Source organism: Protopterus annectens, chromosome 5.part0 (assembly GCF_019279795.1).
Source record: "Protopterus annectens isolate FY-2018-M chromosome 5.part0, PAN1.0, whole genome shotgun sequence".
NCBI classification, from domain to species: Eukaryota; Metazoa; Chordata; order Ceratodontiformes; family Protopteridae; genus Protopterus; species Protopterus annectens.
Genome location: NC_056735.1, coordinates 521,987,200 through 522,005,979, shown reverse-complemented (window position 1 = coordinate 522,005,979; position 18,780 = coordinate 521,987,200).

Sequence of the window (18,780 nt, the reverse complement as noted above, 5' to 3'; positions counted from 1 at the left end):
AGGAGCAGTTAGAGTTACTGGCACTTAGTTGCAAAAGTGATACATTGCAACAAGTCTATGTACAGGTCTGGACTTACAGTGAAATGATGACTGGACCTACATTTCAACCCCCCCCCAAACACACACACCCTCCAGTCCTCACCTCTGAGTCCTTCTCCTTTTGGGCTCCCCATACCATCCACGTTACTTTTTTTCTTCCTTTTCTCACATTTTGCCTTACTCTAAGCTTTTTCAAGAAGCCATAACTTTCTATATGCTCTGAAGTGCATTTTGCACAACCTTTTCATCCAATAATAGCTTGAACAGAAATTATGATTAAGGAAAGAAATTCACTGTTGTGGTTCAGCTTTAGTTTTCCTTGCATCCTTCAACACACCTTTCCTGAACAAGACAGCCCAGTAATAACCATTTAGGAAATAACCCAAGTCAGGGCCCAAGAAGCCACAGGTTTACAGATGGCCTGGGATGCATTTTAGAGCATTTTCTCAACCTTTTACTCAATGGTTGCCTAAATAAAAATTATGAAGAAAAAAAGAATTTCAGTCTTATTTTTTTCTTTCAAGGCATAATTTGTGCCCAAGTCTTAATTTTCAAAACTGACAAAATGGTAGCTTACAGTAAACTAACAAGCCAGTAGTTGTGAGAATATTTAAGTCTTATCTGGAAATACTGCCTGCCTCCCTAACCCTCTAAAAAAGACAAGTCACTGCTTATGCATCCCTCTGGTGTTAGACTGGGATGAAAGCAGAGATTTAAATTGCCTTTGTCATATATTTCAAGTGACTGATGATATACATATACATAGCATGTTCTTCACCCCAGCCGTCAAAGGTAGCCACATGTATATGTGCCTAGTACGTGATTGTGAGAATTATTTCAGCAATATTCAAATTTGTTGCTCCTAGACAGTGCACCTCTCTTACACAAGCTATAGTAACCTTCTTTGTACACCTCTGAGGTCTGTGAGAAACACTGCCCTCAGCTCAAACACAAGCTATAATGACTTCATGTCCGCACCTCTAAGGTTTGACTGTGATGAAAATTAAAGATGTAGTATTCACACAATCTCTAGCCCCTCATAACCTGTAGCAGCTTTATGTACACACACACATTTGAGCAGAGCTGGTTTTAGAATGGGTGTGGTTGTAAACAGAGGTTATTATTAGCTTTATCCTAAAAGGGTCATATCTCAGCACCATTCAGGTTAAACAGCGTATTCAGAAAAATGATACATTTTTCTCCAACAAGCAACATTTTTGGTGGGGGCCCCCACAGAGTCAAGGATGATAAAGGGTGTGCCCATTATCCATTTAGACAGTCTGGTGAGTGGGGGCAACCAGACTCCAAGAATATCTAAGTGTCTGAATGTTCTGTGATATATGTTATGTCTTACTTTCGAAATATAATTACTTGTTAGGTACATTTTTTACTGATACACAGAAGAATAATGTCTGTGTCCTGGCATTATTGGTTGCATGCACAGATAAAAATCAGTGATGTTTTTTACACACACACACACACACACACACACACACACACACACACACACACACACACACACACACACACACACTAACATGCATAAGCCACAACAGTACTAGTCATGTACTCAATTCAGCAAACAGCAATGCCTTGTGCAACATCGGTACTGCCACACCAGATTAGTCACTGCTGTTTAGCAGTCGTCAAACAGCAGGAGCAGTAATATTTATTTCATCGAGGAGTAATGCATACTTGTCACTGTCCCTACTTTCTCAGACCTTCCCTGATTTTGTTCATACTTTTGCTTTATCCTTCGTAAAAAGTCTGATTTGCTGGTAAATCATTCAGGATTACAAACAGTCAGTTAATCCAGACATCTGAGTTTTATACTTATTGTCCAAAAATAGATGTTGATGCAAAATATGTTATTCTAGTAACTTTTTACGTGAATTAGGGTAATATTTAAACATATTTATGATTCTGAGCATTTATTCTATTATTTTTGGGATTACACTGAACTCTTAAGCAAAGAAATTGAGTTATAGTACCTGGTGTTCTGGTATTAGTTATAAAACTACCTGAAAGAGAAACTATCCCTGATGATCGGAAGCATCAGCTCTTCTTAAAATCCAACGTTTGCATTGAGGTAAGTCACTCTGGGCTGCTGATCCCTCTAGTGCTTATATTGTTCATGTTCATTATTATCTTCATCCTAACAGGGTCATATCACAGCCATGTTCATGTTAAAGAACATAATTAGGAAATTAATGCATTTTTCATTCCTCATTTTCCCCAATCAGCAGCAGCTTTTGTGGGGCCCCCACACAGACAAAGATGATTAAGGGGGCCCCCTGCAGCCATGGTTTTGCAGGGACTAAAAGCTGGCTATGTAGTTAGTTTTAGTGGAGAAAATATCCATGAGCACTATGTCAGTAGTAAAATATTTAATGGCATTCTGATGCCTGTTACTTGACAAAACACCATTACTACAACCTTTAATATCTTTGAATTTTAAAGGAGATATAAATAAGAGTTATTACCTTCATAGTTTATTAAGTATGCAAGACTGCTGTACTAGCTTTTGTTGGTTTTACAGATGTGACAAAATATCAGGATAAGATAACTTGCTGTGGTTGGGGGCCCCCAGGGAACAGGGGGCTCCCAGCGACTGCAGGGTTCGCTGGTGCCTAAAACTGGCTATGCATCTACAGAGTTTAATAACTATAGACCATATAAATAATGATTCTCTCCCCCCTTTTCAAAATATAAGAGAAATGTATCCATATACAGCTGATGCACGCAATACCTGAACTGAAATAACCTGCTGTCAGAAAACAACATGGATTTAGGCCCCAGCACAGCACCACTACTGCTCTGCTACATCTTACCAGTATAACAAACCAACATAGAAACAATGGTCTGCTGTTGTCCACCATGTTCTTAGACTTGTCAAATGCATTTGATACTGTCCTGCACTAGCAACTACTCATTCATTTCTCCTCAATAGGACCTTTCAAAAGTCATCATGGTTACTTAGTTACCTATCTGGAAGGCAGCAAGCCATTAAATGGCAGCAAACCTAGTCAGCCTTTCAACCAGTTACTACAGGTGTCCCACAGGGTTGTATCCTGGGTTCTGTCCTATTTAGTATATTTATTAATAACCTCCACACCTCCACTCACCATGCTAGTTTAGTTCAGTACACAGATGACTTGACATTAGTATGTGTAACCTCAACAATAAACAAGCTCTGAGACATTACTCAAAAATCTTTCACTTCTATAGAAACCTGGCTGAAAGAATCAAACCTCCCACTCAACACCAAGAAAACTAAGTTAATGGTCTTTACCTCAAAAAGTTGTCAAAATCAAACACAATTTTCACCACAGAGTCAGCAAATAATAGTCTTTGAAACTGTAACTCACAGTAAACTTGTAGGTGTTATAATAGATGACAGTCTGAAATATGACCAACATATACATATTAAATCTACATACCAGAAACTAGGCTTCCTTTATAGGATCAATGGATTCCTTACAGATATTGCAAGAAAATCTCTAGCCCTACGTTCTTACTGTCAACTCTCTTATATGCTGCTCCTATTTTAACAGACTAAAACAATACCCAAGGAGAGAAACTGACCTGCTAAAATAAAATAGCTAAACCTGTCACCATTCTCCCTCAGAGGGAAAACCATTGTCATAGCTTAAAGCAATTAAACTGGCTTTAACTGCACAACTAACATACCCACAACTAAGTACAGCACACAAACTCATTCATCATCCAGAAAAATGCCCGGCACTTAAATACATATTACTGCCATACTCTCCAGCAAGGTACCTCCATTCTAGTAACAGATTTTTACTACTCACAAATAAGTCAAATAAATGTTGCAGGAGACTCACTCTCCTCCCAATACATTGCTAAACTCTGGAATAGTATCCCCACACAAATAAAATTCTCTGACAAACTCAATAGTTTTAAACCACTGCTTAAACATCTTAACTAATCCTGGTCCTGCACATGCTCATCACCAGGTTAAGACTGTGCTCCCCATACAATGATCTCAAAATGCTATCATTGTAAAGAATACTGTCAATCTCTCACTGAAATCAAATGACAAAATTTGTATGCATAACTGCTGCCTGTACAATCCACTAAGTTGCACTTGGGCTCTCTATTTAGTACCTTCTACCTCTGTAAAATCGTAGGCTGTATAAATTTAACTACTGTATGTGTATAAATATAAAAGTAAATTTAGCTATTTTATGTTTAACTAGAACTTAAAATAATGCAATGTAAACTATGGGAACTTTTCTCCTCTGGCCTCCGCCGAAAATGGGTATTACTCAGTCAGACCTTCCTGGTAAACAATGACAAATAAATTAATCATAGATATGAAAGTAAATTTTAATTAATTATAATAATTGTCATGCTTAAACAATTAATGAGATATGCTACCTAGAAAAGTGTAGATATCAAAGCATTATTGATACATTTTTTGCTATCGACCTACTTATGGTAGCCACTTGTATGTAGTGTTACCTTCCTAATTAAAGTGTATGAAAAGTTGTATTCTGACACCTTTTGTAAAAATAAGTGTTATCCAAATTTCAACCCTGAATCACCTGTGTTCTTTCTCTAAAGTCACTGCACTTTCACGGGTCTACTTTATACCCTCAAAAAACGAAAAACTCGAATTCGAATCACGCGACACATAAGGAGTGAACCACAGATATGTCGAATGTACTAAAGAGCAGAAATAAACCTCGAACCGTCATAGTTGGCCACCCCACCACCCGCAACACACTATCTACCCAAACACAATTAAAAAAAAACATACATACACTAACCAAATCCCTACATCTAACCCTAAATTAAAACACTGAAATCCTACTGCTAACCCAACACTAAACCCACATACACAACTGTCTATGCACTATCCTTAACCCCACCCTTACCTTAAGGTCCGTAACTACCGCACACTTCCCCTACGGAGCTATACCCAAACAAACTAAATATTCCACACACATACACTTAACAAAACCCTACACTAAACCTTACATACATTACCTACGGGCCAACTATGCAATTTCGATATTTCCCCTTTTGCGGTTTCATTCGTTCGACATATTCATGGTTCTCTCTTTCCGTGTCGCACAATTCGGATTCAGGTTTTACTGCTTTCTAGAGCTTAAAGTAGACCCCACTTTGACCTTGCACCACAGAGACAGTTACACATCAGATGGATGTTCTCCGCTCAGTACTGTCCAGAGTGATGATCTCCATGCATCTCCCCTAAGCCTGCTTGTGCTACAGAAGGCTGCCCAAATAACATCTGTCACTTTTTTTCTTATGCAAGTAAGCTTGATTGAGAGATGCTCAGCAGAGAGCAAGTGCAGAAGGCAAGAAACAGAAAAAAAACTGTATATGAAGTTGTGATGAAGGTAAGTCATAAATCTTGAGTAATAATTTCAGCATTCCTTTCACACAGTATGGATCTGAACCCCAGTTCATCTCTCATATCTGTCCAAATTCACCACAGTTATGGCTTGTGCCACTGAGTGAGGTTTATATCAGGTGTACATAATTCTTTCAGTGCAAGTAATGGACAATGGTGCCAGGATTGCTTGCACTAATGAATACTAAGGAAAATACATTTTTTTCCTTTTTTCCTTCAGCTGTGATGCCTGTTTGCACTCTGCCATTAGTTAGGGCACAGGATGAAGAAGTATTTTCTACTGTGATGAGATATGATTGTGAGAGCTGATACAACATGGGACACATCTGTCCACAGTAATCATGTTAATCCTTTTGTATTGTAATACTATACAGCCTTTCATATGATACAACACCCCTTGCTAATATTATTAATGAGGGCAACGGGTGATTAGACAGCAACATCTTTGTAACCTCAGCTCACATGAACTACAGCTAAGATATTGAACATTTATATTATTATTCTATAGTTATTCTACATCATTTTAAAAATAAAAATACCTGCAAGCTGGATTTAAGCCCTTCATCATCTGTCTTGTTTCATTAAACGCATTGCATGTGCACTGTGTGTTACATTGATATTTAGGTGAGATGCAAAATTTCTTCACTTTCTGCTGTTTAGAGTGCATTATCAAAGTACATCTCTGCCACTCTTAAATGCGCTAATGTTGGCATTCCAAATTAAACTTCTTAGTTTGTATCTTGGGCAGTGAACTGTCATTCACTGCCATGAAATGCTATCAGTCCAAACTGTGCTTTGCCTAATGTGAGCAAATGATGAACCTATTAAGAGAAAAAACATTGTCAGTAGTAGCAAACAACAGGGAATAATAATGAAGATGCTGAATTTTGACGTTTCCTTATTCTTTCTGTTTGACAGCCTGACCATATGCTCAAGAAATATGAATTAACTCTGTCAAACAGCACACTATCTGGATTTGAACCCACAATTCAATGCAACAACAACACAAGCTCTGCTGTGCTTTTTATCCCTTTTTCCCACCAAACTAGGCTTAGAGTAAGAATCAGAAAATGTACATACCATACAGATCTGACTTAGCAGACCATCAAATTAATGGTCCAGCAGAAGAAAGATCATAAAATGTTCCTTTCTCATTTGCTTGAACATGTGTATGAGTGTGATGCTGACAACATATTTTGGCTAACAATAGCCCATACCATATTAATGTAAGATTGTCAACAATGCCAGATATTTCTTCTCTTTATTTTTGAGTATCTTTCCCTTCTCTCAGCTTAACTATCAGAAATGCAATCTTTGTTTCAATGAGTAATATAGATAATTAGCATTGCAGAATAAGTTTTAACCAGAGGATAGAGAGTGTGCTATTATTAAAAGAATATAAGTGTTAAGGAGGTTGTTCGTACAGCTTTAAAGGTGCTTCCACACTTTTTCTTAAGTCTACTCTGCATGATAGACACACTTCAGAGAGAAAGGTCTCTTCAGTATTGCTTGTTGCTGTAGTCAGAGTAATCATTAACACTTGTAAGCCATTAGCAGCTAACAATTGTCATTCCTCCTCCCTGCAGTGCTAGGACATGTGTATGAAATTATGTAGCTACTTACACAGTGTTTACCTCTCCTACTCCAAGAGATACTTTTGGTATTTGGGAATGCTAATGATTGCATCTTCACAATGCTCAGATGACTGAATGCACACTATGTAAAGGTAATGATGTAGCCATATCTCTTGAGAGCAATTCATTACAAGGAATGTTCCTCATTTTCCATCTTATAAAGCCCATGCTCCACATTGTTACACATTGAAAGGGTTTGTAACACATTGACACATTGAAAGGGTTTCTAACACATTCATTGTCAAGAGTTTTTTTCAACTAATATCAATGGTAAATAATAATGAATCATACTAATTCATCAAAATAACATTTTGTAAGCATAAAGGAACACACTGTAACCTTCCTGTGAGCTTAATAGTTGAAACTGCTTGTGTGGATTTACTAGGTGTTCCACATTTTGCCCATTTGTTCCACTTTGTAAGAGGTAGTAGTCCACATTCTAGAGATGTAAAGTTGAGAGCTATGGGTGTAGCTATGGAAGTGGAAAGAGGGGAGACTGATTTGATACAGAGAGACCATTACAAGTGTTTACTTGGAACATATTTTTCTAAAAATTCCTTCATTTTTTCATAATGTATGTTTATATTCTTTATAAACCCTTTACATTTTCATATTTGCAGTGTATTTCAATATGTAATAGACTTTTATAAACTGTATGCATTTGTTTTCATTCACTGATGGCATAATGCAGGTATGTCAGGTCTTTCTCTGCTTTCAACTTCTTTTAATGAATGGTATGATTATGTCAAAATATTATGTTACTATTTGCTCTTGGAATTTCACCAGTTACTGCAGGCAAGTGTACTGTGTTTATTATCAATTAAAGGGGTTGTGCATGTTTAGCTAACAGAAGTGTTAGGCTTCTCCAATGTCCCATGTGACCTCTACAACAGTGGAGAGACCAAGTCACTTTGCTTGTAATTTCTACTTTGAATTTTTGCCTATTTTTTTTGAGATTACTACCATCCAGTATTCAGTTACACCACTACTGTCCTCATTACAGAAATATTAACAAAATGGATGTCATGCATATGGATTTATTATTTTACTTAACATTTGTTTACCAAGAAAGTCCAACTTGGAATGAAGACAATTTTCAGTGGAGGCCCAGAGAGAAATGCGCCAGATGCATGTCTTTGTAACATGGGAAGAAACCGGATTACCTGCAGGAAAACCACATGAATGCAGGGAGGACATGCAGACTCCACATAGAAGGCACTCCAGATGAGAATTGAACTGGAGATCCTCCTGCTGTGAGGTGACCATGCAACTACTGCACCACTGTGCCATCCAAATGTATTACAATTGTTCTTGTTTTTTTTTTCTGGTGTGTGTGTGTGTGTGTGTGGGGGGGGGGTTACTTAGCTTGTGTGTAGTCCAAAATGAGCATTGTATGTTCAATTGTTTTCTGTTGATGACTGGCGTAATTGTTTTCTGTTGATGATTGGCGTACAGGTTTTATTTTAGAAGAATCATTTCTCTATGTGTTACAAATGTGTTATGTCTTTTTTCTGTTTTATATCATACAGGATTATGCCACTCAGATCATCTCTTCCATGCAAGCCACCATTCAGTTATGCAAAGAATAAGGCCATCATTGAAGCCTTCCACTGCTATGGAATTTTCCTGCTTCACAGAGGCGGAGATAATACATCTGGCAGAAAAGGCATATGGCAGCAGGTGGTTGCTGACATAAAAGCACTGGGGGGGGGGGGGTCATGCCAGAAACCATAATTTGGTGTGGCACTGTGCCACTGATATGATTACTGTTGCATGCAAGAGGGCAGGTGCAATAGCATTTGAACTGGGTCCTTCTACTAAACCACAGCTTATTAAAACTAGGAGTACCTGTCCACTGTCAAAGATGTAGACAGTTCAGCAGAGTGTTCACACTGACTCCTTGATGTTGGTGCTGATGTGAACAATAGGCCTAGCATGACCCATGAACAACTTCCAGGTATGCTATATATAAGGCATTTACTGCCATTTTAGACATCTCTATGGGTTAATACTTGTATATGTCTGATATATCTGGAAACATCAAGACACGTGGCTTAGAAGATTCACAGTCCAATAGAGATAGTGTTGGGGGAATGGTCAGTCTGTTTGATTCTGAGATATTTCTTAAGGACAAGATAGGCAGAGCATTATTCTCTTGTTCTTATGTAATTTGCATTGTGATAATTATTAAACTTCTTTCCACTGCCTTCCTCTTTTTCCAGGGACATCAAAATTACTGTCTGAAAGACCACCTGCGCTTGGTAAACATGGACTTTCTTTGATTAGAAATACCCATTATGTTAGATATAAGTATGAGGAGATAGCAAGTATTGTGTTCCTTTAGCATCTGAAATTGTTTAACATTACTGTTTAGAACACAGGTTGGATCATTTCCATTGACTATTTCTCTCATTCTTGTGTTTGTTGCTTATTATCACAGGTGATCCTAACAGAGGCAGTGTAGAACTTGTAGCGCCTGATGTAATCATTAGGCTCTGATGATGATGGCGGCAATAGAGAGGCACACTCAGGGAGTGCAGAGGTTCAGTCTGACACTGAGGTTGTGGCTCACACATCCCTTGGCCTTATTTCAGACACAGTCATTATGCTTAAATGTATCCATTCTATTCAGCCCTCAGATATAGAACAGGTTGAGAGTGACACAGTTGCTGGGAGTGGAGTAGTAACTCTGGATTCAGAGTTGGTTGATTCTTCCTGTAGCTTTTGTGAGGGCATGGTTACATGTGGGAGGGTTGCTAGAGGTGCTTGGAGGAGTTCTATTGTACATCCTTCTCCTGATGCTGTTATATCTTTATGTGTCAACAGATGTATGTATAGGGCCATCATGGATGCACCATCATGTTCCATCAGGGTCTTGGAAGAGATAGTGCAAGTCCTAAACATGGCAAATTCTGAAGTGCATGTGGGTGACTCCTTGGATAGGATGAGGGACACACTGGATCAGGCAGTGATGTGATGGAACTTCTGCTGGGAGAGGATCAGCAATCAAATGTCCATAGAGCTACAACATCTTCTGGTGTTAACCAGTTTAACAGTGCCAGGTCAACTCCCATAGTGGCACTACTGCCACTGCACTGCCAGTGATCGAGGTGTCCACACCCAGACTTGGTAGGCCATGGGGTCCTGGTCCTGGATGTAGTTATGAAGAGAGCTCTTCCAGCATACATTGCTGATGTTCAGGTATTACTCCCACACTGAACTGGGGATGTGGAAGTAGCAGTGCAACTGCTGAGAGAGGCTGTTCACTTGGTCTGGAGGTATGACATTGAACTGACAACTCTACCATGCATGGCTCACACCTGGCTGACATGCCAGGACATAGTGCTAGCACACAACTTGATTGTGTTCATGTAGACACACACAAATTTCACAGAAACTTCCCATACAAACTCACACACATGCAAGCTAAGTAAACCTCAGTATTGATTTTGATACATCTCCTGTTAGTGGGCCTGAGATATTTTCTAATTTAATGAATGTACTATGTTTCTAACTTACACACTGCTTTGGTGTCAGCATTGGCCTCCTGCCCCCCCCCCACACACACACGTGTAAGTGATGATGACTGTGCTACGTCCTTTGTTCATTTTGCTTTGACTTAGGGTTGCATACACCTCTGATGCACAGAGTGGATAGCTAAGTGAGTCTTTCTCAATATGTTCATTCTATAAATATGTATTACATAAGAAAATTTGGAAGGTTTTTGTACCTGCTCATTTCTGATTGATTTGTTCGGTTAGTATTGTAAGCCATGTATTAAAATCATTGATATTACATTCCAACTTATTAGTGTTCTGCTTCTGAAGCTGTTGATATAATTGTCCTATTGATTGGTTTGTGTGCAGTGGTTAAATGACCAGCTTGATGCCGGTAATCATGTACAATGCATAGCTGTATATTGCATATACCATTCCTATAAGCCAATAATGGCATTGGTGGACAACTCACAAAGGCTCTGCATGAATACATTTAAAACTAACAGTATACATGTTTATCAGTTACCTTTATCTTCTAACGCATTTGTTTATATACTACAGGCTCCACACTTATCGTGATATTATTGCAAGTACAAGTCATGTCACTTGGGGGCTATCTCTGTCTGATGTTATCAGTACACAGCCATTAAATGGGTAAGTAAAATTTGTGGGCATTGGCTGACATCAGTTTACTATTTTATATGCTTAGGTAGTTATGTGTATTCCTTAGGTGGAGAGTGCATGTGCTATCCTTAGCCTGTTAGCCAGGACAAGGGCATATTGCACACACCTACATCTGCTGGGACCCTCTGCAACTAAAGATTCTCTGTCAGGAAACTCATCTTTATATGCTGGAGGTGCTGGCCCTGCCTGTGGTCCAGGAAAGTGTGGTCCTGGACCTTGCTGACCCTGTTGCAGCTGTTTCCTCAAGATGATATTGTGCAACGTGACACAGACTGTGAGAATTTCTGCACAGGTGCCTGGATTGTACTGCAGGGCACCTCCTGTTTTGTCTGGATAAAAGAAAAATAACTTCAGCATGCCAAACACATGCTCTTTGATATTTCTAGTTTGAGCATGGGCATCGTTGTATCCTTCTTCAGTGGGTGTGTGTGCATTTCTGATGGGTGTCATAAGCCACGGTTCCAGTGTATAACCTGCATCACCCAGTAGATGGCCCTGTGGAGCATTACCTTTAGTAAACATTTTGTAAAGCTGAGAGGTGTGCTAGTCATGGTACCTGTCTGGGTTGCCAGCACACATAGTGAGGATGATACATCGGCCATTACAGGCAACCTGGCAGTTGACTGAGTGGAACCCATTTCTGTTGATATATGCCCTTCTCTGTTTACAAGATGGTGCTTTTATTTCTATGTGAGTGAGTCTATGGCTCAGAAAATTTCAGGGAAGTGTGCTAGAACATAAAATGATTGCATTCTTCTTGCTCTCATCTCTGGGGTGCAGGGTAAACAGATTTACTAACCTGCATGTTCTAGCACAGCATTACGGCAATGGAGCAATATTCTGGAGGCTGAAGCCTGTGATACTCCTAGTTTATGCCCTGTGGTGTCAGGAATCTACCAGTAGTTACTATCCTTAAAGCTACAAATATCTTAGTTTCCAGTGGTACAGGTTCTCCTTGATTCCCCTGGGTCTGTGGGGGTGGGGGGCAGCAGTCTCTGTAGTCTTTCCCTATCAAACTTGCATCACTCTAATAGTTTAATATCATGCAGTCCATGATATGTTAATTGGGGTGTAAACATCATTCTTTTCCTTTTACGAGATCTGTCATCATCCTCATCATCATCATCAGCAGCAGCAGCAGCATAGATTTGAGCACGTTGCACATACACATGTAAGAGAGCAGCAGCAGAAGAATCTAACACTACTTTTTTACTAAGTGTAATGGTGGCTGTATTCCAATAGGCTGTAGAGTTTAAGAAAAAAGCTACACCAAGTGTACATGATTACTTTACAGCCTCCTAATTGTTCCACCATCTTGGATTGGTTAATTAGCATGCAGTTTGGCTAGTTATGCTTTCATTTGCAAACTCTGTCATTTATCTTTGTTTTGCTGCTCTACACTATGGGTAAAGCTGTTTAATGAATATAAAATTGTGGACGACTATTGTGTGTGACGTTAGCAGTGTGATGTGTAGTCATTTATTAATCTAGCCTATGAGTTTCAAAAGTAATAAAGATAAGAAAAAATGTAAGCAATAGTGAAGGATTATTCTGGATTTAAATGTCAGACTCCATGAGATCTCATGGTTTTTCAGTACTCAATCCAACTTGCATGTTATATTATTTTCCTACAAAATGGAAAGCAGTGCTATTGTTAAACATGCCTCACTTGAAATACATCTTCATTTCCCCTTTTGTACATGGCATATACTGGATTCATGAATTCCATAATGTGCTCCTTCAACCTTCTGACAATTTCCTCCAGTTGAGAACATTGTTTAACCATATTAGGAGACATATCCTAAGCAATATCCTTCCACCAGCAAATACATCAGTGAGGAGCTTATCCAAACCTTTCTAATGTCATCTAAAAGTCATTATCACCTTACCACACTGCAACACATTTTTTCTATTGGTTAGATAGTGTTATACTTAATTAGCACAGCATGAAAGGAAAACTGGGTTCTGTGGTTATTGTTATGACAATAACTGTCCACATTTTGGCTAGAACATCTTGCAGCTTCAGTTATTGAGGAATAGAATATAATCTATTTTGAGCCCATGTTCTTAATATCTCCATGTACACTGAAAAAACCTTCTGTCCATAGGGGCTACATACATCCAAAGTAGAAGCTATACTAATCATTCCCTGGATGATTTCACTAAAAATATGTTTCCATTTCCCAGGCCTTTCCAGCTGATACCCTAGACATCCAACCCAGCTTACCACCAGGACATTACCACTGATACCTGAGAACATGTCTTCATTACAGTAACCAGAGTAAACATCCTTAGGTCTGACAATGCAATTAGAATGTCACTCATTGATATTTGGCCCAAAATGATTTGTTAGGTGGTGTACTTACAAGCATCTGTGTGACCTAACATGCACTGAATAATTCACATCTAAAATGGAAAAAGTTTACCACTCATATCCGTCCATACCAGACAAAACCTCCAAAACACTCTCTTTCAGGTGTCTCCATTAGTCCCTCCCCCATGACTGATGAAGTCTCATAGTAGAATTACAGATTCTGTGGATGGTGTGATATGGAACACTACAACCGAATGCAAATGTGAGCATTAACTACTATTATTAAAGGTGACACACAGATGGCAGGATGCCACTGACTAACAATAACATGGCTGCCACTGATGGGGTATGAATCTCATTACTACTAAACAAGGATGAAATAATAGCAAGACAGTACAAGCAAGTTTGTTTCAACATCTACTTTGCAAAGATTAACCTGCCACCAAGAACATAAAGGGAATGTGAACTGCTGTCCTAGGTATTGGCTTCCAACCTCTGCCCCCATATTGGACTCTAGACAGGACACTTACATTACCGATACTTAGGCCAGTATTCCCATGGGCTCTTGTTTTGCCACTTACTCTGTGAAGAAATGCCTTCTATGGTTCATTTAGCTCTTGAGACTGCCTTTCACACAAAGCATTTTGCACAGATATGGATACACAAATACAAACACACACACACACACACACACACACACACACACACACACACACACACACACACACACACACACATATATATATAATTCCCAGGGAAGGCCTTGCAAAATGCTTCAATTCTCCATAGCTTTCTTTTTGGCATGGTAGTACTTCCATCACTCTGGAGAAAGACAGAAACCTTATGTTACCTGCTGCTCTTAAATCAAGTAAATAAGGAATACATCAAGTAATATTTTGTTCCCAGGTAGTGGGTCTTAAGCAGTCTCATGGAAAACCTATGCTATGTAGATTGCTGTCCAACAGAGAAAATAATGATTTCCTTCTTATCAGATAAACAGGAGTGCAGAAATATAATTATAATAAATAAATACTAGCCACAGGAGCTTAAAGGTAAATAAATTAACTTGACATAAATAATAAAGAAAATAATACAAAGACAGAATGAGATATATATATATATATATATATATATATATATATATATATATATATATATATATATATATATATCTGAGTTCATCAAATATCTAAAACACCGACACCACACACAAAAACAAACAAAAAACATTAAACGAAACAAACCCATTTAACACAGTTCACAAACACCGACAGTTCACAAACCACACAACATACACAACAAACAACAAAACAACAAACAAACACATCCCTATCAACAACACAACACACACAAAAAGCAAAAAAAACCAACCAAAACTAATACTAACACACACACAACTACAAACCCACCCTAAACCCCCTCCTTACTACCGCCACTTCACTACTCGTCACCCTCAACCTAACCCTAACTAAACTCACTTATCCCACCCCTACCCCTACAAAGGTCTTCTGTCGATCTTCTGGCGTGGCCGGTGACGTGACTTTCGACATTCTCGTCGTTAATCCATTGTTGTATTTTTTTTTTGTGTGGTTGAACTCAGATCAGATATATATATATATATATATATATATATATATATAGGATGGCACACAAAGAAGTTTCAAATAAAAGATAATAAAAATAGATAGGATAAATACAGAAAACAGAGTCCCTGATACGCACGTTCCCTGGCAACCTTACTATAGAAATACTTACTCCACAAAAGTTAATAACTAGTCCTTATAGAGGTGCCACACAAACAAGAGACCATCAACTTCTCTTTTTTTCTAATAACTTCTCTTCATGCAAAGTTATATAATATGTCTTTTCCTCAGGCCTCAGTGTTGAGGACATTCTCATCCTGCTCTTAGGAAAACAAGTAGAAAAAACAGCTCTTTTATTTGTCATAGCAACTAATGGAATATTGTCAATGCCCATAATTATTTCCTTGCATTCTGGATACCCCTGATGTTTTAGTAATAAGTCTTGATAGCAATTATGTCTCATTGGTTTTCATCTTTCTTATATTAACAGGGGGAGAGAGCATGGCTGGAGATTCAACACATTTCAAAGACAGTTTCTGTTCTTTGATATTCAGAAAAAATGCCCTTTTCCTAGCCATGAAAACAACACACTGCAGATAAGCCTGGTATTACCCTAAGATTAACCATAGCTTTTTTGTCTGGCTTGTCATTACCCTTGGCTTCACAATATCCCCCGATTCTGCAGAAAGAAGACTCTGCATGGTTACTAGCTATATTTGATACAAATGCAGGAAGGCTCAGGCCTTATATAATGAAATTCAAGCATATGCATGTAATAATTAATTTTGACTGAAAAAAACTTTCAGTGGTTCTAAACTGGTTCCAAGCTACAATTACCTTTAATTAATCTGCAATCCATGTGAGCTGAAAGACTATAACAAATGTTAACAACTTCCCTTTAAAATGTCATGTTTTCAATTATGGAAACATGACATGACATACTATATTACTGCTCCAGCATCATTATAACATGTCAATTTCAAAGAGGTAATACATATTGACAATTGAATATAGTTGCCTAGGTTAGAAACATTATCAGAAAATCCTGTGGCATCAGACATTTTAACAATCACCTACAGATTACCTTGTCAGTGGTTAGCATAGTGGTCATCACTGCCACAGGGTCAGAATGACACAAGAGGATATACATTGGATGCTGGGGGTTGATGCCTCACACTTCAGTCCTGGCTGCCTCTGCCATATCCAGAAAAATTTGATACATGTTGCTCCACCAAGGAGCTGGATGTGGTGACACTAGCATGTGGAGACACAGTGACAGTCTAGATGTCACTGCTGAGCTCACAGTGGAGTGACCAATGGCAAATGCACGTGCGCATTGCAGCAAAGACTGATGTCTGATGGCCAAGTGTGGTTCTAATGAAAGGGGGTCTGCCTCTCCCCATGGGAGGTAATCTGCTTAGTACAGTTAAGCATGTAACACCTGGTTCATACTATTGCACTGCTCTAGCACCCCTGTAACAAGGCTTTCAATAGAGCATGTAACAGATAACACATTGTCATGCTGTACAGCCAATGCTGCCATGAACTTTCCATGCCTGCACTCCTGACATCATGTAACACACAGTGTAAAATGACCCAGGGCATGTGCAAGTACACAAAGGTCAGATCTACGATGTTGCTTTGAACATTCATTCACCTGTAAAAGTAGGTAGGTACCCACTGACATGGGTACATTTGTACCACCTACACTCTCATGTGTACTGTGATGAGCACTACTGCTCCATCATGGGGATGAGTCACCATCATTACCAGACCCTGTATGAGACAGTGGGCCATGACATCATCATGTCTGGCATTTGATGTCTCCAAATCAACAGACTGGACAGCCACATTTTTCTCCGTATATGAGGCTACAGCATGATCTACATGGCTATCTCCTTCCAGGCTGGACAATATAACCAAATTAGTGGTCTGTATGCCAAGGGCTGCTTACATCACACCCCATCAGAATCAGCGGACAGGTTACTGTAGGAGGCAGGCAGTGCATGTGCTACAAGAAGAGGCAGATGACACAGGTCTCATATATATATATATATATATATATATATATATATATATATATATATATATTCACAAACATCACATGATGCAGCTTAGTAATGACATATGCAACAACTGTATGACTACAGCTCAGAAAGCTCCTGCCTGTTGCCCTGCAGAGTTCTACAGCAGCAGACAGACAAAAGAGAGGCTTTGGAGTGATTAAGTATCATTTTTCTGCATTTTCCTGCTGCCTTTAGCTAATTCCGACTAAAACGGTGATTTTCTAGAGTTTCTGTGATGTAAAAAGCTTGTTTCAGCTACATTTTATACTTATTTTACTGCCTGCACTTTAACAAAGTTGTTTTTGTGTTTAAATTACCTGTTTAACTGTTGTAGGCTACACACTCAAGTGTGATAGCCATTTCTGTGCATTTAAAGTGTTTTTTTATTGTATCTGCTTTATTTTCTGAAAAAAAAAAACAAAACTTGTTTTCCCACCTTTCTAAGCTAGTATAGTCCAGTTTTCAGGTTAGTGCTGAATTCAGGGCTGTGTTACAAGTTTCTGTGTTTGCCCATACCTTACTTGGATAGCAGGAAGTTTCTCTGTTCACTGTGAGAGAGGGAGCTTTGAGCAGCCTATCTGTCCCTGGAGGAGTGGTTTCAGCCCAGAAATTAGTAGTTTATTGGCCATTTTGGGTTAATTTCTATCTCTTTCATTTCCCTGCTATAAAACCAGCATTTGCAAGGTTTTGCATGCCTGGCAGCACCAGTTAGCTAAGGTATAACTACTCCCGGCTCCTCAATGTCTACTCTTCAATTTTTCCCTTGGAACTAAACAAACTTTCAACTTAAGCACTCAAACCATTCACTTCTCATACCGGAACTTGCTCAAAACTCATAGCAAGCACTAATAAACCTTAGCACTAGACCCCCCCCCCTATACTATAGAGAAGGACAAGGCTCTCTATTCATCTTTACCAGCCAATCACTAAGCAGTTCACTGTACCTATCCAGGCATGTCCAAAGGGCAGTTTCAAGTGTACCCTCTGGTCCAACTGGTGAATCTGAGCATTTTGAGGCAATGTTACAACTGCCTCATGTACACAGACGATCCTCTCCTCCTTCCACTAAACACGAATACATGCGAGAGATGCAGTTATACAGCCAAACTGGAAGCTAAGCTATCTCAACCCAAGACTGGACCAAGCAGTCAAGAGGAGAAGGGAATTACTTGCATCACACCACCAGTCTCACAAAGACCTATGAAACCAGCACTGGCAAAAAACACACATAAATACACAAAAACTTACTCAGAGGGTCTAAATAAAAATCTGCAGAAGCAACAGAGACCTCCAAAGCAGACATCCAAGCAACCTCCACCCCCCCAACACAAACCATGAAACACATACTTCACAAAACCAGTGTGCCACACAATCACAGCCCTTAAGGCAAAATAACATACCCAACACACCAGTAATAGGTGACTCTATAGTCAGGCACACTGACGTCCCACTCACTAGGCTGAACAAGGAGAAGGTTACTGTTAGCTGCCTGTTGGGTGCCAGGATCCACCACATAACACAAGCACTCAGGTCACTCCAGAACAAGTACAAATATGACT